The sequence below is a fragment of the Neodiprion pinetum genome, chromosome 3 (genome assembly GCF_021155775.2).
Source record: "Neodiprion pinetum isolate iyNeoPine1 chromosome 3, iyNeoPine1.2, whole genome shotgun sequence".
Taxonomy (NCBI): Eukaryota; Metazoa; Arthropoda; class Insecta; order Hymenoptera; family Diprionidae; genus Neodiprion; species Neodiprion pinetum.
The window spans coordinates 13,584,579-13,610,539 of NC_060234.1; the positions used below are offsets into that span (position 1 = coordinate 13,584,579).

Genomic DNA, 25,961 nt, shown 5'->3' on the forward strand with positions numbered 1-25,961 from the left:
AACACCCAAATTGCCCGGGCGAAGCGAGGTTCGGCTTACTCGCAGCAAGAAGGCAGCACTAAGCAGAGCAGAGATCACCCGCCAATCGATAGCCAATCAATGAATTTTTAGTTCAAATTCATTGACGCTTGCGCATTTCGCTATTCTCTGACGTCACTCGCTATGAATTTTCTTATTGGCTCTTAGCTATGGAACATGCTTAGTCTTCCTCACGGGGAAGAAGACGCGATTTCTAACGGTTTCTCCGCCATTATTGTACTTACGGCTACCTCTAGTTCACCTCGTGTTCTTTTTTTGTCGCTAATTCTTCTGATTATTTGGCTATTGATAACAATAATTAATGTGTGAGAATTCGCTTTAAAGCAATTATTAAACTAATTGTGAATTTGGGTGCATTCGCTACCACGTGTTGCTCTTGGCATTGTATATATCGGGTAATTCGCTAACTGTGTATAGTGTGTCCAATAAATCACGTTATAATTTTTTTGCTAAATTTAGTGCGCGCAGTTTTTTATTGTGACGACCTGTACCAAACCAGATCCCGAGTCTCCTCTCCTGTTACTCGCTAAAACACTCTTATTTACAAGTAACTGGCCACGTGTGTAAATATTGTAAATATTAACATCGGTTATAACATAAAAAAAACTCTTATTTACAGAGAAACAAATTTGGTTTACTTATCCGACAACCCTACCCTCCTGTACAACAAACATTACATATATATATATATATTGTGACGTGGATTTTTCTCGCTCCTGGGTCACTCGGAGAAGATGACCGAGAACTTACCGCGTGCACAATAAATCGGCGTCCACGATGTAGCCTGAACCTGAAATAATACCGCGAGATTTGTTGGGCGCCTGGCGTGATCAACACGCCTCGAAATCGGTAATACGATATACCGCGACCATATACTCGGTAGCTCAGTACCGAGGAGAGGGGAGGGGTAATTTTTGGGTAGAGAGAGATACGTCACACGTACGCCAACAAGTTATTTCCACAAAGCAATAATAAAATTTGACAATATATTTCCAAATAGCGATAATACAGAAAAAAAATAAAAATAATAACAATACAGCGAAAGTTTTTCCTCGCGATTCCAAACGCAAACGTTTAGCTTTAGAAAGGAAAAAAAAAGGAAAGAGCAAACAAAATAATCAATAAAAAAAAAATAAGAAAAAATGAAGGGATCCAGAAGACCTCTACGGCCTACGTGCGCTAGTCGCTGTACTAATCGTGACCGCTAATTTACACACAACAAAAAAAAACCAAAAACCAAAATAGGACCCGACGCGCTGCCCGCGATCGTCCTCTACAGAATGGCGCTAATCGCCAACTTAATACTGAACCCCTTGATGGAAACGGAACCGAATTCTCGGCCGACGCGGTCCGCGATCGGCAATAAATTAATCAAACGAAAAAGAAATGAAATTTCTTATGCCTACGGGCGCTAGTCGCCAACTTATTTATAACTAACGGATTACACTAAAAATCAAACGGAAATGAGGCTCGTCGCGTCACCCGCGACCCTCCTCTATGAAAGAATGTTTTTACAAGCGCGCACCCGAGCTCCACTTTCTCTGCTACGGCGGGACGCGGTCGCTAATTTGAATGCTCCCCGTGAGACTGTTCGCGACCTATACGAGAACTGAGGCTGTATCGGATGAAGTTGAAGTGACCCCGTGTAACGGAATTCAGTTACACTCAAACTCGAGGCAATAAGGTCTCGGCTCAACCCGTGACTCGACTCGATCTCCTCGATCACCCGAAATTAACGCTACTTCCTTACGCGCAACTCAGGCTACGGTCACCAAGCAGATGTATCGGCTAAAGAATCTCGAGTACTGTCGCTAATACCAATCCTCACTGGCTATCCGTCCTCGGCAAGCCTTTATTAATTATCTCTCGAGATTCTCTCGCGAGAAGGTTAACAGCGCTTACCGCTCCACATCCATTCCACAAAAGGGCCAATTCCCTCGTGAACCTGCTCGTCCATCCTCAAAACTAGTATCTTTCACCGCGAGACAAACAACAAAACTACACCGGCTTACCCGCTACACACGTTATGTCTCTTTGTTCGCCAGAACTCGAGTGATCTCGGATGGTCGCAACGCCGATCTCGTTACGCTAATCGTTTGTGACGTCATCACCCTAAGAATGCGCAACGATCGATCTGTCATCGAGTTTGGGGATTGCGCAACTTGCCGCTCACCTGTCGTCGCTACGCGGCGCAGAACTTAAGGCTAGATCGCGATGTCGTCTCCCGCGCAGCTCTACGGAGTCCTGGGGTCGGGCGGGGTGGTGCTCCCTCGTCGCTAGCTGGTCTCTCGCGGTTGCCTCGGTTGGGCGTAGGCGGGGTGAGCGGGGAGGCTGCGGCGCGCCGGCTGCCAGCGGGAATCGTGTCCGCCTTGGATTCCCGCGCTGCACGGATCTGCGTTGTCTCCCTCTCCGCAGCCTCGGTGTCCTTCCCGCGAGATCTCCGCGGTTTCGCCTTGCCTTGAAAGATCTTCGGCGTCGGAGTTGGTCGCTGGAGGGTAGCCGGTGCACTCAAAAAAAAATAAAAAAAAACAAAAGCCTGCAATATCTTGTTCGTAATTCGCTATTTCGTTCCTGTCGAAGCTCGGGTGCGTGACTCCAGTTCTGGCGCTCTCTAGGACTATTTCGCCACACGATTTTCGAAACCCTGATTCCGGGATCCCGCCCAGGGTTCAGGGAGTCTCTTGTAACGGGCAGGCCTAACCGAACTGCCACGTTACAATATATATATATATATATATAGACTTGACCGTAAATTCGAATTTCAGTTTTTCCATTCTCTTTTTTTTTTTTTTTTTTTTTTTTTTTCTAAGCAAAAATGTCGTTTTATAATGTTCCTTTTTTTCAACCTTGTCGAAGCTGCGATGGGTTTCTCTGTAAATGGAGTTTATTGTTTCGTATACTATTACATTACATTACTTTTTTTTACATTACTTACTTATATTCAACGTTAAATAAAAATAATATTACCTGTAAATGGAGAAACGACATTTACAGCTTATTTTCTCCTCGTTCTGCCGTTTCTACGTGTGATTCCGCTGATAATAGCTTATGTACTCATCTATCATATGCCTTCGGCATTCTATCGTCTCCATTCGCTCATATTTACACGCATGTACTATTGACCGTGAAGCTGCCAAGGGCGCTCATTGTTGTGCGGTGAAATTTCAAATTTGGGAGTGAGGAAGAAGTATGATGAGGTGAATATAGGCCTCGTCATATTTGTTTACATATATATATATATATATATATATATATATATGTAAGGATGGATAATAATCAGTAGAAGCCGCACGATTAGATTCGTCTAGAAATAAGAGATTTATTCATTTAATTACCTAATTATCATATTTACCAAGTGAGCGCGTGTCGTACTAACCTAGAAATAAAAGAATCAACAGTCAAAGCTATTGCTTCACAGATCTCTTTTACTCCTTCAAAGATTTAACACTCTTAATTATTCATGTATTGCGACTTAGTTTCTATGCCCGTAGTTTACTTTACTAGCTTTTATCGCTTACCAATTTATTAGATTATTTTATGTCTCGAGTCACAGATCGTGAAGGATTTCTATTTCTCCCCCTCTCTCTACCCTCCGTGTAGCCAGAGTGTCCCGGGTCATGCGCATAAAGCTTACATCTCCGCCCTTCAAACATTAATTTACCTGTAAATTAATATCATAGTGATTAGTCCACAGGGATGAGCTTTGTGATATGATATAAACCCATTGAATTTTTTTTGTTATCTATTTTTATCTGAAAGATCGAGTTCGAGATTTTTTTCTCTATTTTGAAGGGCCCGACACTAATCTCGTCCATTTTCTTCCTGTTTAGCTTATTTTTATTTTCCACGTACACCTCGTCGCCCTCGTTGAATTTATACTCTATTCTATTTTTATCGTACAGCGATTTGTTGTATTCGTGTGATTTACGGGTTCGGAGTAGTGCAAGGTTTCTGTCTTCTTCCAAATTTCTTCTGTTGTTTTTTGTTAATTCTGCTGTAAGTAGATCTGTGGATTTTCCATTTAGCAGGTATTCGGGTGAAAAACCTGTGACTGAGTGGTCTGTTTCGTTATATTTTCCTCTGCACTCTTCTGCTATTGTGGCCCATGATTTTTTTCTTTCGTTTCCATTTAGTGTACATCTTATTTTGTTGGTTAACGTTTGGTTCAGTCTTTCGTTTAGCCCGTTTGAGAACGGTGCGTCCACGGCTGTGAAAATCAATTGTATGTTTCTTGTTTTAACATAGTCTTTGAACTCCTTGGAATTTATTCCAGGGTATTGATCTGAGAGTATTATTTCTATTTTTTCTTCCTCCGGTATTTTTTTAATTATCTTTATAAAGTCAGATGCGTTTTGATTTTTTTAGCATAAAATATAAGCATATCTAGTAAAGTGGTCCTCTAATAGATGTCAGTACCTCTTTGTCGACCTTTGTCCACCAAATCCACCTATGGTATCTAGTGACATTATTTGAAAAGGCCTCTCTGCTGGTCCTAGGTACGACATAAGTCCGTATTTACTGTTTAGCCTTGCTTTGTTTTTAATACAAATTTCGCAATTTTCACATATATGTTGTATGTTTTTAGCTAAATTTTGTGCGGTATAGAATGGTTTTATTTTAAGTGTAGTTTGGTTAATTCCTGTGTGGCAGTATTCTTCATGGACGCGTTTTATCACGGTTCTACTGTATTCTTCACTTGGCACGATTTTTTTCTTGTTTTTTAATTTTTTTGTAATGAATTTCATCTTCTACTGTGAACTTGGGTATATTCTCTGTTATTTGTTTGTTTACTTTTTGATCGTCTATTATTTCTTGTATGGTTATATTATTTAGTCTTTCTAAGACGTCTTCTGAATTTTCATCTGGTTCTAAGATCGGGTTTCGACTAAGGAAGTCTGCTTCTGCATTATTTTTTCCCGGATTGTATTTAATCGTACAGTTATATTGAGATATATAGTGTATCATATCTCCTAACTCATCATCTGTTCTATTTTTCACATTTAAGTTCTCCAAAGGTCTATGGTCGGAACATATTGTAAAGAAATTTCCGATTAGCCAGTACTGCCAGAACTTTATACTTTCTTTAATTGCTAGGCATTCTAGGAGGATTGCTTTTTTTTCTCTGAGTTTCATTTAACTTTTTTGAAAAGTATGCGACCGTTTTTATTGTGCCATCCGCTTGAGGCTGTTTTAGCTCTGCTTCAACACCCTTCGTGCTTGCGTCCGTGTATATAAAGATATCTGATTTCAGATTAAATATGTCTAGGATTGGTCCTGAACACAATATTTCTTTAATATTTTGGAACGCAGTTGTGCAATCCTTTGACCAGTGGAATTTTACATCCTTTCTGAGCAAGTTGTGTAAGGGCTCAAGAATTTGTGTGATTTTCGGTACGTATTTCCTTTCAAAATTTATCTTTCCTAGAAATTGCCTTATCTGTTTTCTGTTTTTTGGTGCCTCGAAATCCTTTATTGCTTTTAAGTTATCTTTAAGTTGTGTAATTGTGTTATTTTTCATTGAGTGGCCTAGATATTTTACTTCATTTTTTGCAAATTTGCATTTCGTAAACTTTAGTTTTAATCCTTCTTTTTTTATCGCGTCCAGCAGTAGTCTAATCTGGTTTAGGTGTTCTTCAAATGTATTTGAAAATATCATTATATCGTCCATGTAATTTACACAGAATTTAGACAAATTATATTTTTTTATCATATTTAACAAAATCTTCTGAAAGATCGCCGGTGAGGTTTTTAAACCAAAAGGGAGACATGTCCAAAGATAGTGGCCTTCTTGGGTTACAAACCCCGTTTTTTGTCTGTCTCCCACTCTCAATGGAATGGACCAAAAAGCTGAGTTCACGTCTACTGTTGTGAAGTATTTGCAACCTACTGTTTTCATCATTAGGTCTTCTATTAACGGGAATGGCTGCGATTGTGGAACAATTATCTTATTTAATTCCCTAAAATCCACACATAGCCTGTTCCTTTTATTTTCTTCTTTTTTGAAGGCTAGTGTGACTGGTGCCGCGAAGGGGCTATATGAGTCTTCAATCAGACCATGTTTTAAGAGTTGTGTTATTTGTTCCTCTATTTCTTTTCTGTCATTCTTTGAACATCTATATGGTCTTTTGGCGCAATATTTATCAATTTGAAGATCGATAAAGGCTTCATAATTTTTTACCTGACCCACGTCATATTTATTCATAGCAAAAATATGTTTATAATTATTTATTAGAATTTCTATTTTCTCTTTTCTATCTTCGCTTAAGTGATTTAAATCCATTTTGAATTCATTCGTTTTCATAAATTCATTAGAGTTTATCTCATATTCATTATCAATCTTTAGGTCTTCTGTAGTATCGTATTTACATTCTATATCTGAGCTTTTGTTATTTTTTGAATTTATCGTTTCCCCATTCTTTTTATTTTTATTTTGGAATGTGATGTTTAACTTTTCATCATGAGTTAACCCAAATCTCTGTACGCTATCTAAACCTAATATCAGCTCAAAGTTGAAGTTTTCATTCTCATATACAAAGGCATTTAAAATCCCTGCTATACCATGTATTTCTGCATTTAATTTTATCATACCGTAGCTACTGCCCCATCCACTAATCGTTTTTATTTGATAGTCTCTCTTTTTTTTATAAATTTTTTATTCAGTAGTTTTGCATTTATTACTGTTATTCTTGAACCCGGGTCATAAAGTCCGTTCACCTCCAAGGACTTTTCTAGATTTACTTTTATTTCAATTAGTGGGGGGATTTTTAGTTTTTTGGGTCCTCTTCTGATAGTTCTATGTTTAACAGTGTGTTTACTAGTTCGTTGTGTTCTTTTTTCTCGTTTTTATACCAACACGTACTTTCAGGATGGAATCTATTTTTTCCCTTTTGATTCGCATATTTTACATGGAGTTTTTTCTTTGGTGCCTCCTGGCTTTTGTAATCTTGATTTATCATCTACTGATATATTTTTACTAATATTGTTTTCTTTTATTATGTGTTCTAGTCCTCTTATTTTGTTAAAAAGATCATCTATCTCCTTCAATTCTTCTTTATCTATCTTATCTGTAACAAAGTTTGGTAGACCGACGGCAATCATGTCTATAAGTAGTGAGTTTTTAATTGAGCTGTTTACTTCTAGCAGTAATCTCTCCTTTTTTAGTGCGTTGTCTAATATTGATCCCTTTATATATTTGAAATTCATTGCGTACTTGATAGGCGACCAACTTTTATCCGCATATGTTTCTTTCAAACTTTGTACCCATATGGACCAATCTAATTCCACTGTGTTTTTTATCATCATTGATAGATACCAGTCTTTGCATGAGTCGTTTAGCAGTAGCCTCAACATCTCAATCTTCTCTATATCTGTATCTAATTCCAACCGTTCACATTCCTTTTGGAAAATGTCTAGCCATTGCATAACGTTCGATGTTGATTTTGAAACTATTTCTATGGAGAATTTTTCCACTAGTCTTAGTTTATTTTGTTTCTTCTTTATATGATCGGTGTTTGTTGTTGGGCCTTCTTTTTCTTTTTCTAACTTTTCTAGAAGGAAACCATTGGAATTGTATATTTCCATCGTCACAATAAATTTTTGTTAATTCAGAGGTTAGGTTTACCCATACTTCCCTCCTTTCATGTCTTTTTTTTATCGAATTTTTTATCAGCTCAAACACTTCAAGTTTTATTACTTCTCCATGTAGATGTACTGGTTGATATTCTTTCGGCATGGTGTAAGAATTGTTTTCTGTATCTGTAATCGATACTAAGCCGTAGACATTTGATTTGTTATCCTCTGGCTTAGGTATTACAGCGAATCCGAATTTTAATTTTTCCATTTTCCACAAAAGATTGATTGTTGATTTGTAAGGATGGATAACACCGGCTCACAAAAAAAAAAAATTCTCTGTACTTTTGACCGGACCCATCCATCTCTATGTATTTTGACCCGCTGAATCCGAATCCGACGTCCGTTTTACCCCTACACCCTCAGATTTCGAGAAAACTTTGAAAAACCGAAAAAATAACGAAAATTGGCAGTTTTCGTGATATAAAAAATTCTGCGGAGCTGAACTAAGCATGATTTTCATGTTTTTTGATCCGTTGAATACGAATACAAAGTTTACATAGACCATCAACTGTTTTAAATGCAAGAAAATTGCAAAAAATTCTTGAAAATCTCGAAAAATTGCAACTATTTTCAAAAAATTCAAGGTTGTATGATGAAAATCGATTTTCAAATTTATACAAAGTATATTTTACATATTACTTGATTTGTGAAGTATGAATTTAAAATTTATTTCGCTTGAAACCTCGAAAAAGTTGAAGTGACTCACAAAAGATCTGCAGAAATCACAAAAAGTGGGGTGAATCGCCTTTATTTCAATCCGGTTTTTGCTGATATCGAACCGTTTTGTCTTAAAATGCTTTATGTACAGCGTTTTCTTTTCGCTTTCGGTTTTCATCGGGTACATCTCTCTTCGTCGTCCAGCAAAGTCAGTTATACAAGAGTAGCTTTAAAGCATTTTTGATTTCTTATTTGGATGCTTGTGTCTGTAACCAGGGCACCTCCACGTGGTGACGGTGGGCAACAGATCCGTCTGGCAGAGTCCCTGGGTTAACGGCGTGTATGCCGTCATGGCAGGCACAAGCGGAAAGTGTTTTACGATGCAGGGATTAGGAACCCCAGTATCGGCGTCTGGTCAGAGTGAGAAAGCAGGCTCGCAGGCGTCGTCATCAAGCGACTGCAGCTCTTCATTAGTGGTTGACTTGGCTTCTGGAGAGTTTAATATGACAAGAAGTGTCTCTCACATATGTAACAAAAGCTCCAATTGCTTTTGTTACATATGTGGAGAGTTTGAAGTAGCAAAGTACCGTAGATCTTTTTTAGACAAAATGAGAAAGGTATATGAAGATTGCTTCGGTATCCAAATTACGAACTAGGATGCAACTTGGGTACCACATATCATTTGTAATCAGTGTTACACCATGCTAATTCGTTGGGAGCAGACGAGAAATCGACAATGCTTGAAATTTTCAAAACCCATGATATGGGCTGCACCGACGAATCAAAAGAACTGCTACTTTTGCATGACTGACGTCACAGGTTTTAGTTCGATGTACAAACGTAAAATCCAATATGCTAACGTAACATCAATTGTACAACCAGAAAAAAATTTGGTTGTTGAAGAAACTGCAGCTTCTGAATCGATGAATTGGCATCAAGATTCGGTTGTAGAAGAAACTGCAGCTCCTGAATCGATGAATGAGGTTTTTTGGAGTATTTAAGAATTTTTTGCAATTTTCTTGCATTTAAAACAGTTTATGGTCTATGTAAACTTTGTATTCGTATTCAACGGATTAAAAAACATGAAAATCATGCTTAGTTCAGCTCCGCAGAATTTTTTATATCACGAAAACTGCCAATTTTCGTTATTTTTTCGGTTTTTCAAAGTTTTCTCGAAATCTGAGGGTAAAGGGGTAAAACAGACCTCGGATTCGGATTCAGCGGGTCAAAATACATAGAGATGGATGGGTCCGGTCAAAAGTACGGAGAATTTTTTTTTTTGTGTACCGGTGTAATAATCAGTAGAAGCCGCACGATTAGATTCGTCTAGAAATAAGAGATTTATTTATTTGATTACCTAATTATCATATTTACCAAGTAAGCGCGTGTCGTACTAACCTAGAAATAAGAGAATCAACAATCAGAGCTATTGCTTCACAGATCTCTTTTACTCCTTCGAAGATTCAACACTCTCAATTATTCATATATTGTGACTTAGTTTCTATGCCCGTAGTTTACTTTACTAACTTTTATCAGTTACCAATTTATTAGATTATTTTATGTCTCGAGTCAAAGCTCGTGAAGGATTTCTATTTCTCCCCCTCTCTCTACCCTCCGTGTAGCCAGAGTGTCCCGGGTCATGCGCACAAAGCTTACATATATATATATATATATATATTGTGACGTGGAATTTTCCCGCTCCTCGGTCACTCGGAGCAAATAACCGAGAACTTACCGCGTGCACAATAAATCGGCGTCCGCGAGGTATCCTGGACCTGAAACAATATCGCGAAATTTGTTGGGCGCCTGGCGTGATCAACACGCCTCGAAATCGGTAATGCGCTATACCGCGACCATATACTCGGCAGCTCAGTACCGCGGAGAGGGGAGGGGTAACTCTCGGGTAAAGAGAGATACGACACACGTACGCCAACACGTTATTTTACAAAGCAATAATGAAATGAAACCATATATTTTCAGCCAGCGATACTACAAAAATAAAATAATATAATAATACTGCGAATGTCGTCGCCGCGATTCCAGATACTGGCTTAAATATAATCACAACAAAGCAAAAACAAAAAAAAATCAATAGATCTAGGAGACCGTTCCGGCCTACGTGCGCTAGTCACCGTCTTAACGATAACCGCTAACTTCCAAATTAATAACAAAACAGGACCCGACACGCTGCCTGCGATCGTCCTCTACCGAATGGCGCTAATCGCCAACTTAATAATAAACTCCTCGCCGGAAACGGGACCGAATTTTCGGCCGACGCTGCCCGAGATCGGTAATAAATCAAACAAAAGAAAAGGAAAGAAAATTACTTATGCCTACGGGCGCTGATCGCCACCTTATTTCTAATCACTAATACAAAAGTCCAAAAGAAAAAGAGAAGGTTCGTCGCGTCACCCGCGACGGTCCTCTACAAAAGAAAATTCGTTTACACGCACCCGAGCTCAACGGTTTCCACGACGGCGGGACGCGGTCGCGAATTCGAACGCTCCCCGTTAGACTGTTCGCGACCTACACGAGAAATGAGGTGGTATCGTAATAAATTGACGTGACCCCGTGTAACAGAATTTGATTACACGCAAATTCGAGACGACCGCGTCTCGGCTCAACCCGTGACTCGACTCGAACTTCTCAATCACCCGAAATTGGCGCTACTTTATTACGCGTAACTCAGGCTACGGTCACCAAGCAGATTTATCGGCTAAAGAATCTCGAGTACTGTCGTTAATGCAAATCCTCTATGGCTATCCGTTCCTCGGCAAGCCTTTATTTAATATCTCTCGAAATTCTCTCGCAAGAATATTAGCAGCGCTTACCGCTCCACATCCAAGCCACAAAGCAGCCTACTCCCTCGTGACGGTGTTCCTCCATTCTGCTTCGCAAATACCCACGCTACTCGTCACACTCAACCAAAAGAAATTCTACGCGAGAACAAACTCTCCCTACTCCCGATCGTCGCCAGAACTAGAGTGATCTCGGATGGTCGCAACGCCGATCTCGTCGCGCTAATTTTTCGTGACGTCATCACCCTAAGAATGCGCAACAATCGATCGGTCATCGATTTTGGGGATTGCGCAACTTGCCGCGCACCTGTCCTCTCTACGCGGCGCAGAACTTAAGGCTAGATCGCGATGTCGTCTTCCGCGCAGCTCTACGTAGTCCTGGGGTTGGGCGGGTGGTGCTCCCTCGTCGCTAGCTGGTCTCTCGCGGTTGCCTCGGTTGGGTGTAGGCGGGGTGAGAGGGGAGGCTGCGGCGCGCTGGCCGCCAGCGAGAATCGCTTCCGCCTTTGATTCCCGCGCTGCAGGGATCTGCGTTGTCTCCCCCTCCGCAGCCTCGGTATCCTTCCCGCGTGATCTCCGCGGTTTCGCCTTGCGACGAAATATCTTCGGCGTCGGAGTTGGTCGCTGGCTTGTGGCCGGTGTACTCGAAAAAAAAAAATAAAAACAAAAGCCTGCAATATCTTATTCGTAATTCACTATTTCTCCCCTGTCGAAGCCCGGATGCGTGACTCCAGTTCTGGCGCTCTCTCGCGACTCGATCTCCGAAACCCTTATTCCTGGATTCTGCCCAAGGTTCAGGGAGTATCTTGTAACGGGCATGTCTGTCCAAAATTCCACGTTACAATATATCTACATATACCATTCCATATGTACATAGGAATCAGTTGAATTACGATATTCAGTGTCATTGACTACCGATATAAACTGATTATAGGTGAAAATGAAGAATAAAATTCATTTTGTATGATTTATGTATATATTTTATTGTTAATAAATGCAATTGTTTTACGAATCAACCCTATCTATCCAACTATTGTGCGAACTGTCAAATCCCAACCACTTCACGTAGAGTTGATTTGCCCGTTGGCGTCATACTTTCTCCACCAGATAACCATCGGGGTATTTCACTTCACTTGGTTCCTCCTTGTAAAAGCCTCCTTGGATGGGGTGATCTTAATAATCGGTAAGTTTGTATGTGAGTGGATTGGTATTTTTTAGCTCAGTCACGGTAAATATTTCAGTCGTCTAATAGGGTGTATAGCCTTTTTCGAATACATTCTTGTATTTGCTGATTCGAACTCGATCGCACACATTGAATTTTCGTGTCCGATCACTTCGTTTGATTTGCCGAGGCTTGTACCGGGACAATCTCTTGAAACTATACATATAACGCGCATGCGCCAAATAATTTAATCTCATTGGTCGGTGAAATCGCGCCACGGTGATGTTTTCATCTGCTGAGCAAGGCGCCAACGTACCCAAAATGAAACAAAAGCTGTAATTCTCTCGCGCGTAAAGCCGTGGATTGAGGTTATGCTGCTGTTTATTTTTACGTAGCGTGAATTGTCTAAGAAGAATAGTATCGTTCAGCAATCCCGTGGTTGATTTCGGAAGATATTCAACCGACGCAATAAAGAATTTAACGAAAAAGCAAATATCAAATGATACAGAAATTGGGTGTTATTTATTGAAAGAAGAAATCTGAAATTCAACGTGAAATGTCATTAACAAGTGGGAGCCTGGACAAACAAAGGTAGGTAAGTAAAAGCAATGTTTATTGTGAACAGATTCTTTATTTACATAAAATTAAAAATAAATGAATGGTTGAGACCCAGTAGAAGGTATTTCCAGAGTAGATTCGTTACGGTGCAGTGCTCCAGAAGTCAGTAATTAGTGCCAATGAACATGAAATTAATAAAAGGAATGAGTAACAAGGAATAAAGAAATTATTCATCTTAAACACGAAGCTTAGGAGGACAAAGAGTAGCAATTAACAGAAAACGTACCCGACACAATACTCACAAAAACCCTCGCCGACATCATTGATTAGTTGACAAAGTTTTTGCAGCTCCATTGTACAACAATCAGTGTTCCGTTAACATAGAGGGTTCACCAGATATCCAAGAATAAAAAGAGAAAAAGAACAACAGTTAATATTACAGTGTAAATCATGCTATTAATGAAAAATTAGGAAACAAAACAATAACTTACAAGACAATCGTCCGATAACACTGGGAGACCAATCTCCACTCTTCTGATCACCCCTCGTCTGGCCATTGGTTGCCTTTCAAAAAGTGCTGCCTTTTTTTTGCCTTCAAAAATACCGAAAGATCCTGTTTGATAATAATAGCTTCTAATATTTTCAGGTACGAAATAATTCATTGTCAAAGCGGGACTAAATTTGTCAGGCATGGAAGCATGTAAGTAAATTTCCAATTACGTGATCTTTGACAATGACAATATTTTAACATGGATTCAATGATAAAATTCGTTTTTTTTTCAGCAGGCTCGAAGTTTAAACTCTAATTAACACGAGGAAAATTATGCCTTACCTGATGGTCAAAACGTTTAGGTGACAAGAATCCTGGTTTCTCGAGCGGTGCAATCATTAGAACCATCGAACCTGGTTGTTTCGTCAGACATCAGGTGCCAGAATGAATTTTATCAGGCCATCGCCACCTTCTTAACATCAGTTGAGGCAAAATTGAAGAGCGGGATATACTACAGATCATAATGGCTGAATATCCCATCATTTTACTTTGATCGAGCCAATAGCGATAAGTTTGTTACTTAACCGTTGCTGCCAATTCATTCTACCGAGGAATTATTCTGTGCACCATTGTAATTTAAGCATTATTATTGACCAGCATTGTTTTTCAAACTTTATACCATTTGATTTGGTATCTTATTTTGAAGCTTACTTTTACTCTCTTTGGCATTGAATTCAGATAAATAGTTTTTCAAGTCCTCAATTAGATTGTAGGGTTGAATTTTGCTAGGCAAACTGAATCAATCTAAATCTAGAACTGTTGAATAAGTTTAGTTAAAAATGTCTTTAAATTTAATCTTAGTTGACGGTGTCATCTGGCTAGCTAGTTGCACGATAACTTGAAACCAAATTCAATTTTACACTCTTTATAGGGTCCTACGCTAAGACTGAAAGCTTGTGAATCTCCATGTACCGCAATTATTTCTGCATTTCATGTTAGCATTATCTGGAGCAAAAAAAATCCCATTTTGAGATTGAAAATGGAACCTGAAACACAGAGTTATTCAATAGCACGAATTGAAAACCAAGAATTTTATAATGGTTTCTGCAACAAAGGGACTCTTTCCAAATATCCTTGTTAGAAGGTGATGTTCGGAGGACTATGAACAAGATATTGTATCGGATTACATTATTTGGAAAAAAATCTTCATAAACTTCGTTAAAAATTAGATATTCATTTATTTTGATGGAACAAGGGACACAATCTTTACATTACTTTAAAATTGACATTACTCTAGAACATGATTGTCCTTGAAGCTAATTGTGACATCGAGGCGCATTTTGAGAAACCTGATTTGCAACTTGTGTCACAGGATGTGATTTACGTTCCTGAGTTCTACGCTTTCGATTAGATTTTCTTTGTTTCGAACCGCACTAACATGAAATACAGAAATCATTTTAATAAATCTAATATCACTTGAATTTTCAATTTGAGTATTAGGTTCCCTTCATTTATTTAATCGAACATCATTGAAAATTTGCGAAATAAATTCTGATAATCATTCGGAAATTTTAAATAGTAGTAGCAATAATTTGTTAATCAGAAAAAATACATTGACTATCGACTATTCGTAAATTTTGTTGAACTATTTTCAAGAAAAAAAAGATTCACAGTTCCGTTACAGATAGTGAGATATTTAAATTTCTTGAATGCTCGGTTTAATGTCTCATTTTCGAAAGTAATAAAATTCAATATTACCGCCTGAAATCACAAAAGAGTGAGAAAGTTGCTTAGTTGCTTGAAAGTGGCGATGATCTTTGTACGTCTGACAAATTGAATGGGCAGATAACAGTGAATGTCAGAGATGTAATTATTTTAGCCGTATCACCTGTTGATAGATAAAAATTCCATTGTTATTTCTAATGTACGAAATGATAAAAATGATTAAATAAAGTGTTCGCACCTACCTGCTGCGTTTCTTCCAAGCACCCAACATTTGAACAGATTTCTCATTTTAGTCGAATAAAGCCAATTTTCAAAGAGCATTAGCATCAACTTTCCGAGTCACTACCTCGACTGTTTGAGATTCTAACCTCAAAAATTCGTATGAACTACAACGCCGCCAGAAACAGAGTTTGACAGCTGAAACTCGGAGTGGCTAACCTGCCCGAGCAGCCGATAAAACTCGCGCATGCGCATTATATGTATAGTTTCAAGAGATTGTCCCGGTATACGCTACGATACAGCTGTTTTTCATTCTCCCTGCTAACATCCACCGGTTTCATCCGAATCGTACAATGCTTGGTGTTGTTGTAAGACTTCATTAAATCATCTAAAATATTAATTCACTTGTGCGATCCTTGGAGAGTAAACTGCTTTCACATTTTATTTTTTAATGTTCTATTGAAACGTTCGCATATCGACGCCTTTAAGTTGCTAAATGTCGAATACATGTTGATGTTGTGCTGCTTCACGAGGCCTTTGAAATCGCTGTTGTAAAATTCTTTGCCTTGATCAACGTGTAGATGTGCAGGCATACGGCTCTGAGCCAGTACAGATTTCATGGCAGCAGTCACATCTGTCCCACTCTTGGACTTTATTGCCACCGCCCACGCATACTTGGAAAATATATCGATGATTGTTAGTGGGTATTTGTACCCCTTGTTGTGCGAACTGTATGCGGTCATATTGACGAGATCAGCTTGCCAGGTCTCATCCAGTCCACGTACATCTACGAACCGACGCGGATAATTGCGTCGAGCCGGTGTGTGAAGCTCAGCAGCTATTACCGCCTTCATTGTTCCCAACTCTTCACCTTCCAATTTTTCGAATTGTCGTCCAGCCGCTTTTGATCCTCAATCGATACTAATTCCCTGCTCGCTTGTTCCAGCGTCGGTGTAGCGTGAATTCCAATATGTTCGATGCGACTCAGCGCGTTATCTATGATTTTGCTATTTATGCGTAGTTGTTTCAACTCCTCGTTGTGATTATGTATGAATCTCTCAAAATTTGATTAAAAAGTATCCACAATAGTCTCAGCCATAAACTGTAAAGCAGTATTGAGAACTTTTAAGGAAACAGCATTGGTGGGGTGCTGCAAATCAGCTATGTTACACAATCGTTTACCATCCAGATCGTACTGATTGTCAGGGGTGATTTTGAATCCAACACCAGGTGGACCACGAACGAATTTTTCACCACCACGCTCCGAATGACGCTCGAATATGTCTATACTCATTGTGAGACAGTCACTGAACGAATGATGATTTTATGCTGATCTGCTGCTAATAAACGATTCCTGCCTCGCGCAACTCCTTAATAATGGAGACTATTTCGTTGGAATGGTTGGTATTGCCGGCCACCTGTGATGCCATAAGCAGTCGGAGATGATCCACAATTTCATTTGGATTATCCCAGTAGACGTAATCGACCTCTTGCCCATCTTTTCGCGCAATCTTATAGTTGGGTAAACCTTTGCCAGATTTTCGTGACGAGCCGACAAATTGCGCACTTAAACTTTCATAGTTTGCGCTCTTTGCATCAACACGAATGCTTTCATCGGCCTTGTAATGTTTTCGGTATATATTTGAGCAGGTATCTAATCAGCTGGTTGTCAGCGGTCTGCCTGAAGCTGAAGGAGAAGATGTTAAGTTGCTTTTCGGATCTGTCATCGGAGTCCTTGGTGTCACGCTGAATGAGGATGAGCTTGTGGATGCTTTCAGGATCGGTATGAGGCGTCGTGCTGCAGGATCTCGTCGTAGTGGTCTAGCTGGGTCGCGCACAATTACTGTCACTATGAAAAGTAAGGATGCCTGCAGGAAGGTTATTGATGCCAAGAAGAGAAAGCGTGACTTGAAGGCTAAACAGGTGGATCAATCTTTGCCTGAGGGCAAGGTTTATGTTAACTTTCGTCAACCTGTCCAACTTCACCAGCTTAAGGACTGTGTCATAAAAGCATTTCCGCGTGTAGACCGCAAGCATATTTGGATCTCTGATGGTGCTGTTTTTTGTAGGAAGTCGCAAGCTGATCGGCCGGTTAGAATTCTGCCGTCCACGGACTTGCAGCAACTAGCTATTTAGCTATTTGGGTCTCCTACAACGTCATTTGCTGTTAATAATACTGAATTTGCTGTTCCAAACGTCTGCTCGCTTAATGCTCAGTCTCTAATGGCGTATTTCTGCGAATTTAAAGAATTTTTTAGAGCCAACCCGTACCACGTAATTGGAGTCGACGAGACTTGGCTTTGCGATGCGATTCCTGATCACCAAGTTGTTTTACCGGGATATGTGCTGCTGCGTGTTGACCGGCATAGCAAGCGTGGAGGCGGAGTCGCAGTCTTTGTTCGAAAGGAGCTCAGTCCTCGTCTTCTCAGTTCGTCAACTGGAGCTGGAGATGCTATACTGCCAGAGTACCTCATCGCAGAAGTTTGGGGCCCATCTCAACATAAAATCTTAATCGCCATTGTTTATCGGCCGCCTAAGGCAGGTTTTATGTGTACGTTTGAGGATGACTATATGGCTAAGATGGTCAACAATAAGTTTGCTTGCGTACTTGGCGACTTCAATGCTGATCTCTTAGTCAATAATGATAAAGCAGTGAGATTACGAGACTTTTTTGTTAGAGCTGGTATGAGTATTGTGCCTTTGCAGCCAACTAATCACTCTATTGATGCAAGTACTTGGATTGATGTTTGTGCCGTTAGTAATCTTGCTACTTTTGATTCCTGGGGTCAGTCGGGTCAGCCTTTTCTGGCCTTGCATGACCTGATTTACTTCTGTCTCAAGTATAGATATCCAAAGCCTGTCAAACGGCTTGTGAAGTGTTTATCGTGGAAGGAGGCTGATTTTGTTGTCGCGACGGAGATGATTAATTCAAGACTCCACGAGCTGGATGAGGATGATGGTGGTACACTGCGGTCTTTAAACTCTCGTCCCAATAAGCTGAACGACTTGTTCAAAAATGTTGTGGATCAGTGCGTTCCTGTGCGCGAGTTTGTTGCTAAGCGTCACCCGGCTCCATAGATTACGCAGGAGCTAAGAGACATTTGTCGAGATCGTGATAGGTGCTATCGGCGGTTTAAGAGAAGTGGCTATCAGCAGGCTTGGGGAGACTACGTTATGTTGCGGCGTCAGGCTCAGTCACTCTGGAAGAAGAGTCAAGCCAGTTGTCTTCAATCCGTGTTCAATCGTGCTGGGCATACGAAGCAGTTTTGGGCTGAAATGGACATGCTTGGGCTGACAGTAGTGTCTGCTAAGTCACGTGATGTTTTGCATTTTAGTATTGAGGACTTGAATGACTATTATGCTACAATAATTGAAGGCCGTAAGCTTCCGTCGCTAGATGAAGTGATAGCAGGCTTGGTGAGGCCAAGGGCTGGTGCTCTGTTCTCATTCGCTCGTGTTGATTTGCCTGAGGTTGTTAAGTGCATTTCGCTTGGGGCTTCGCGAGCTGAAGGTGTCGATGGCATCTCAGTTCATGTGCTGAAGACATTCAAGGATCTGTTTGGGTCGCTGATCACAAATTTATTTAATTAATATCGTTGGACATTGAGTGCTACCCGACGCTTTGGCGGTCGTCGCTCATCACGCCGATACCCAAGGTTCGTAGCCCGCAATCTGTAGCTGATATGCGCCCGATATCGATACTATGTGCAATGTCTGAGGTTTGTGAGCGTGTAGTGCTGAACCAGATTATTCGGTTTCTTACTGACTACGATGTGCTGGATCGGTGCCAAACGGGCTTTCGGCCTGGTATGGGTACGCAGACAGCTGTGATTAAGTTTGTGAATGACGTGCGATGTGGCATAGATGAACAGTTAGTGACTTTGGCTGTGTTTATTGACTTGACGAAAGCTTTTGATTCTGTTGATCATCTGCTTTTGCTACGTAAGCTTTACGGACTTGGTTTCGCGTATGAAGTTATTCGCTGGACGTATTTTTATTTATCAGGAAGAAGGCATGCGGTGAGAGATGGTGACAATGTATCTGCTTAGCGTGAGTGCTCCGCTGGTGTGCCTCAAGGTAGTCTGCTTGGCCCGCTGCTTTTCTCATTGTACATAAATGATCTTCCCAAGTGCTTACGGTTCTGCAGTCATCTTTTCTATGCTGATGATGGTGCTATTTACCTCACGTGTAAGCTCTCTGAGCTGTGTTCAAGACGAGTTGTCATCATTATTTGTTGGCTATTGAGCGTGCTGAAGTAGTGAGTGCGTCAGCCTAGCTGCTAGATGGCTGTTTGAGAAGATGTTTCAAAAAAAAAATTACGTTGAGAGACCATTTAATAACTTTAATAACATTATTATAAATACTATTCTCAGTGTTAAAGATTACTATTTGCATACTATTTGTAATGTTAATAATATGCTAGTTTTAAGTTTTTTTCTTTTTTATGTACACTCTGTATACTTTTTCTTGCTTTTGGCCGTTAGAGCACTTTGTCCTACGGCCTTGTAATAAATTACAATTTTTCATGTTTACAATTTTTTTATAATTATTTTTGTCTGTATCGTTCACAAGGGCGGGGTCAGGTGATTTTTTAAACAATAATACGAGTAATCCCGGTGTTCTCTCATAGGTTTTATCCCCCACATATATCTGATCCTCAACGGAATGGATTTGCGAAACGCCAATCATCATGCGTTTCGTCAACTTTCGAACGCCATATGTGTTGTCTAGATCATTTTGTTTCTTTGTACCAAACATTTTTGAATACTGCACCGCAGACTTATCGATCTTCTTCATTGGTGTGCTTGTGGTGGGAATATTATCTCCTGTGAATTTTTTGTCTGTCACATCCATGAAATCCGCGTCATCCATATCGCCATCATCATCATCATCATCATCATCATCATCATCGTTTTCATCAAGTTTTTCTTCTTTCATAGTAATATCTGGTTGTTCTGTTTTGATTTCTAGCTTAATCTGCCGCTTCGAAGTATCGACCAATTCTTGCAGCGGTGTTACTAGAGGCTTGAAAATTTCCCCCATAGCCTGCTCCGTGGTGTCTTTGTCTGATTTAATCATTTTATCCTTCCGGCGTACCGCATTGCCAGCTTTTAATATTTCATTCAACACATCGCTATGTTTACGGATGTTGGCGCTCTCCATGTTGGCGTCTTGATTGTTGCAATGTAACTGTGTAAATTTATGCACTAATTCATGCTTATAAAGCAATCAAAACCCTTCCTGTACATCCCCCCATCGATTTCCCTGTCTTTTTTAATGACGACAAAACTGTATTTGCCATCATTCCAGCATGCTGAGCATAAGTCTTTGAATTGCTGATAGGTCATGACGGTGTTGACGTGATCGTTGTAAATATGTTTCATATTCATTTCATCTCGGCGAAACAATACCAAAAAGTTTGCATTGTCACGCACGAGGTGTTTTGAAATACGCGCATACGTCTGGCTGAGATAAAAGGTATCGACATCCCGATGTCTTCCCATACTGAAGTATGCTCTGATATTCTTTTGCTTCTCGCATGTGATATCATCGAAAATCATAATGGAATTTGGATGTGCATCTTCGGGTTTCACGACTTCCTCGTTTTCGGCGAACGGATAGTAACCCACACCCTGCACCGGTTGTAATAACTTTTACAGAAATTGATACTTTGGCTGTGTCAGTAATTTTGAGTAGACGTAGACATTTTCGAATCTCAATCCATTGTCGTGGGTGATAAGCGAAAGGAGGGCGTTAGTCTTACCACAATTCGATGGACCACAAAAAACTGCTCTTACTGTATTTGGTAGTAATTTTCCGTGGCGTTTCGTTTTCTTTTTTGCACGTTGAACCATTTTATCGAAATTCGCGACAGGTAATTTATTTATTTGATCTTCAAATTCATGGTGCTCGATTAACATGATAATGAAGTCTAAGATGTTCACATATAAATGATTTCCTTTTATAGAAATGTGATTAGTTGGTGTTTGACCATGGCGATATGCACATGCATGAAGCGTGGTCAAGGTCAATTGAATAAAATCATCAATCATCTTCCCGTTGAATTACATGTGCCGGGGTATCAGTACTGCAGACCCGGTACGAATTTGTCGAAGAGGTTAGCTTGCGGTGATCCTGGTATCAATCCGTTGGATGCCGCATGTAAAGAGCACTATATTGGGTACTCAAAGAATTGGAATAACTTTACTGTGAGAAATCAAGCTGATGAAGTGCTCGCCGAGAAGGCGTGGAGTCGTGTCTTAGCTAAAGGCGCTAGTATGAGTAAAAAAGCCGTAGTCTGGGGGGTTACCAACACAATGAAGACTAAATCTAAACTTGGTATGGGTTTAATGGGAAAGTGATCGGAAATTGACGCCAAAAGTACGAATGGGAAAGTGCAAACAGATGCTAAGCGCCGTTTGACGAGTTTGAGGACTAAGCGGAGGAAGAGGGCAATTAACTTCAAATCCATTATTAAGGCCGCGAAAGAAACAATGCAACCTGGTCATAAGGCTGTTGCAATGGCGCTGTCAGGTGCTCGTTTAACGGTAAAGCTCGCTCGAAGCAAAATATGTATACCTCGCATTATACCGCTACCCGATAAAATCGGAGGTATCCTCCCTTTCCTTATTCAAATTCTGGCCGGTCTTAGTGCTACGGGGGCTCTAGCTGGCGGTGCTGCAGGCGTAGCTAAAGCTGTCAATGATGCCAATGCAAGCAAACGGCAGTTAAATGAGGTCAAACGGCATAACACAACTATGGAGGCGATTGCGTTGGGTAAAGGACTATACATGAAACACTACCGAAAAGGTATGGGGCTGTACTTACGACCAACAAAAAACTAATAATGCTACCACACCGAGCTCTCACTGATGTCAATCTACGCAAATACGCTGAAACCGTGAAAATTTCATATTTTCGCAGCGTTTATATGCGAAATGATCTACCGAAATCGGGGCCGAAACAACATGAATCTGCAATTATTAATCTTGATTATAAGACTGGCCCAGGAACACATTGGGTTGCATATAAGCAAAATGGCGATCAGGTCATTTATTTCAATAGTTTTGGCGATTTACAACTGCCCACAGATCTAATGAAATATCTCGGTGTTAGCGTAAAATAGAATCATAAGAGATATCAGGAATATAATATTGTGATTTGCCGCCACTTGTGCCTCGAATTCCTCAGCGGGCGACTATAAAAAGTGTTATGTTTTGCATTATCTTGTTAGGTTCTTCGGTGTGATGAGAAGATTTGTGAGTTTATTATTAATCAGTGAAATAACAGCTTTATTGTCTATATAATAATTACACTCTTAATACCATTATCTAGCGATGCTTCACGTCTACGAGTCTTACATATGCTCGGATCACTATCGGCGTTACACATTCGACTTACTCTGTCGAGGTTACACTCTGTACTCTCACTATCCGTCGCATGTACCCGTCTACACTCACACGCTGTTGCCATGTAGGCTGTGCTGCCATCTATATCATATTACATATAAATGTGTACTACATATGTACTCAACAAAAAGGGTGACGAGGCATGAGCAAAGCGTTAGTCATGGCTGATTCGTTTACGTTAACGGTGTTGGGTACATTATCCGTGCTGGAGGCGCGATATTTCCTCGAATCGAGTTGTCATCAACGAAAAACTATGTTCTCGGACTCGTCCAACTGCTCACATTCAATTCGATGCCAAATATTGAAGAGGGCTGCAATAAATTTAACATAATACGATCAAATGCTGATCGGGAAGTCGTCACAATACCCACGGGAAGCTATGAAATTGAAGACATCGAAACTTTTGTATCTAAGGCGCTGCCCCAAGACAGCATCCTCAGTCTGTGAGCCAACAACAACGAGTTGAACGCTGAAGTTACATGAAATCAAGCGGTGGACTTTGGACCGAGGGATTGCATTGAGCGGTTATTTGGATTTAAAGCAACACAGCTACCAAGTACCGTCACTCATAAATCTGAATTCCCGGTGGCTATACTGAAAGTAAACTCTCTGCACGTTGAGTGCAATATAACCACAGGGGCACACATGAACGATCGTCTAGTTCACACGATTCATGAATTTTTTCCAGCAGTTACATCCGGATATAAGATCATCGAAGTGCCCACCAATGTCATTTACCTTCCAATCGCTGTACAGTCGATACATCACTTGCAGCTGAGAATAGTTGATCAAGACGGCGAATTAATTGATTTTCGCGGTGAAACCATAAGCGTTCGATTATATGTGAAATCTCAGAAATAATGGGGATTGTGTTTGGGACAAAAAATTCTGGTGGCAGCTATGAAAGCAAGACATTAGGGCCAAACGTCATCAGTTGCCAACCGCCTCCAACGAGGCTGAGATCTCTGACGAAGCTGACACCTCTAAACATTCGGTTTCTTCGAAGTCTAGGACTGCGAGTACGTGAAATTTGGGAAAATAGGAATTCGCATTCGCTGCATTCTGTGTGTATTACCATAGAGGAAACGATAAGAATACAGAAACCTATAACATTCGACGATTCGATCGCGCACTCTGAGATTCATGCTCATCAGCCGTTTGCATCATCAACCTTCCAGAAGAACGATGAGATCCATATTATTGTTCAACATCAAGACTTGTGTCTACTGCCTAGTAAAAGCTCTCTACACATTCATGGAAAAATCACAAAGGATGATGGCGTGGCTGCGGTGACAGAAAATTGATCAATATGGCCGTTTGCCATTTGTTTGAGGAAGTTCGCTATGAGTTGAACGGTGTGGAGATTGATCGGAATAAAAATGTTGGTATCACCAGCGCTATGAAGGGTTACGTATCCTTGAGTCCAGGCCAGCAATATAGCCTGGAGAATACCGGTTGGTTGAGTAGGGATAACGAACTAACCAATGCCGCTGGAAATTTCGATGTTGTTTTACCGTTAAATTATGTGCTAGGCTACGCTGAGGATTATTGTCGAGTTGTTGTCAATGCTAAACATGAGTTAATTCTTACACGTTCCAACACTGATTTGAATGCCGTGATTCAGACCTCGCCCACGGAAAACTTTAAAATCGCCATCAAACTGGCCGGTAAACCGAAAATCCAGCTACTCAACTACATCTCCAAGGATCCAGCCATATCCATGAGTTTTCGTTCTTAGGAAACGTACGTGTATCCGATGCTCCCGTCAAAAACGCGGCATATATGGTCAGTCAAGATATCGACACAGCTTGAGAAGCCGATATATGTCATTCTAGGATTTCAAACTGCAAGGAGAAACGAACCGCTGAAATATCTGAGCCTGGGCTATCAAAGCGTGAATTTATAAACCAAGCTCCCCTTATCGTCATCGATTGCTCCAAGCGAAATGAAACATTGAGAACTGGACCTGTGGACGTTCGATTAGAATTTGACTCTAGCATTGCATTCCCACCAAACACTTCTTCCTACTGCATGATCTTGCATGATCGCATTGTTGAATATAATCCGATTAGTGGTACTGTGAAAAAATTGGTGTAATGTAAATTATAATAATAATCTGTAGCCATTAGTAAATAAAAATGTGTACTTCAAATATCATGCAGTTATTTCAGCTGTATTCTTCCCTCATCATGGCTATGAATATTCATTTTTAAAGCACTTTCTTAGAATGGAAAATAAGCCCGATGGTCAACTATTCGCGTGAAAGTTTACGGGTCATCGTCAACATTTCCAGCCTATGTAATTGCGGTGTCGCCATCCGGTCACGTAGCACAAAAGAATGTATTCGAAGTATGCTGAAAATATTATTTTTGAAAGGATGTATTCCGCCGGCCAATTTGCAATACCGCCCCGTCATCCTACATCGTCATTTTGCTTTGCAATCTTGTCCGCCATGTTGCTGTTCACATGCGTTAGGCTGGGCTGGGTTAGGTTAGGTTATCAACCTGCTCCGGTATCATGTCAGTCATCTTGCCCCGCCATCTTTTTGTTTACATTGGTCGGGTGAGGTGAGGTTGGGTTAGGTTAGGTTAGGTAAGGTTAGGTTAGCTGCTTGTTTCGACATCATGTCAGCCATCTTGCCCCCCCCCCCCCCCGCCATCTTGTTGTTTATATTGGTTAAGTTAGGTTAGGTTAGGTCGGTAACGCACCGACTACATGCCCCGTCATCTCGTCCGCCATCTTGCATGCTAGTCAGCCATCTTGCATGTCAGTCAGCCATGTCAGTCATGCATGTTAGCTTGGACCGGAAACGAACCGACTACAGGCGAGGCGCGTCCTGCAGCACCATATGAGGTCGGTAAATCAGTTTGAGCTAGAACCCCCCTTATATAACTACTAGTGACCAAACTCCTTGATCAAAACATTATCACACATTCTTCATCTCCTTACAAATCTCCGGTCTAGATCATCCGGAAGAAATCAGATGCTAGCGGCGAAAAGAAATGGCTAATGGTCATTGACTTTCGGAAACTCAACGAAAAAACCATCAGCGACGGTTTCCCGCTACCAAATATCGTCGATATCCTAGACCAGCTACGATTCGCAAAATATTTGTCAACGTTCGACCTGGCTTCCGGGTTCCACCAAAATCCAATGCATCCCGATCACAGCCCAAAGACCGCTTTTTCGACTCCTCACGCCCATTTTGAGTATACTAGAATGCCATTCGGCTTAAAAAATGCGACCCACCTTTCAACGTCTAATAGATCAGGTTC

General features: G+C 40.5%; 1 protein-coding gene and 1 long non-coding RNA gene across 6 annotated transcripts in view; both read left to right on the forward strand.

The window, feature by feature from the left end:
• Nmdar2 (NMDA receptor 2) overlaps positions 1 to 25,961 on the forward strand; it is a 1,937,843-nt gene that overhangs the window by 110,059 nt on the left and 1,801,823 nt on the right. The window lies entirely within an intron of this gene.
• On the forward strand, positions 12,502 to 13,644 carry LOC138190653 (uncharacterized). Of its 2 annotated transcripts, none has more exons than XR_011176663.1 (3): positions 12,502 to 12,880; positions 13,490 to 13,543; positions 13,627 to 13,644. It is a non-coding gene; the product is annotated as an uncharacterized lncRNA (long non-coding RNA). The 2 variants fall into 2 exon arrangements; XR_011176662.1 differs by having other exon boundaries at positions 12,502 to 12,876.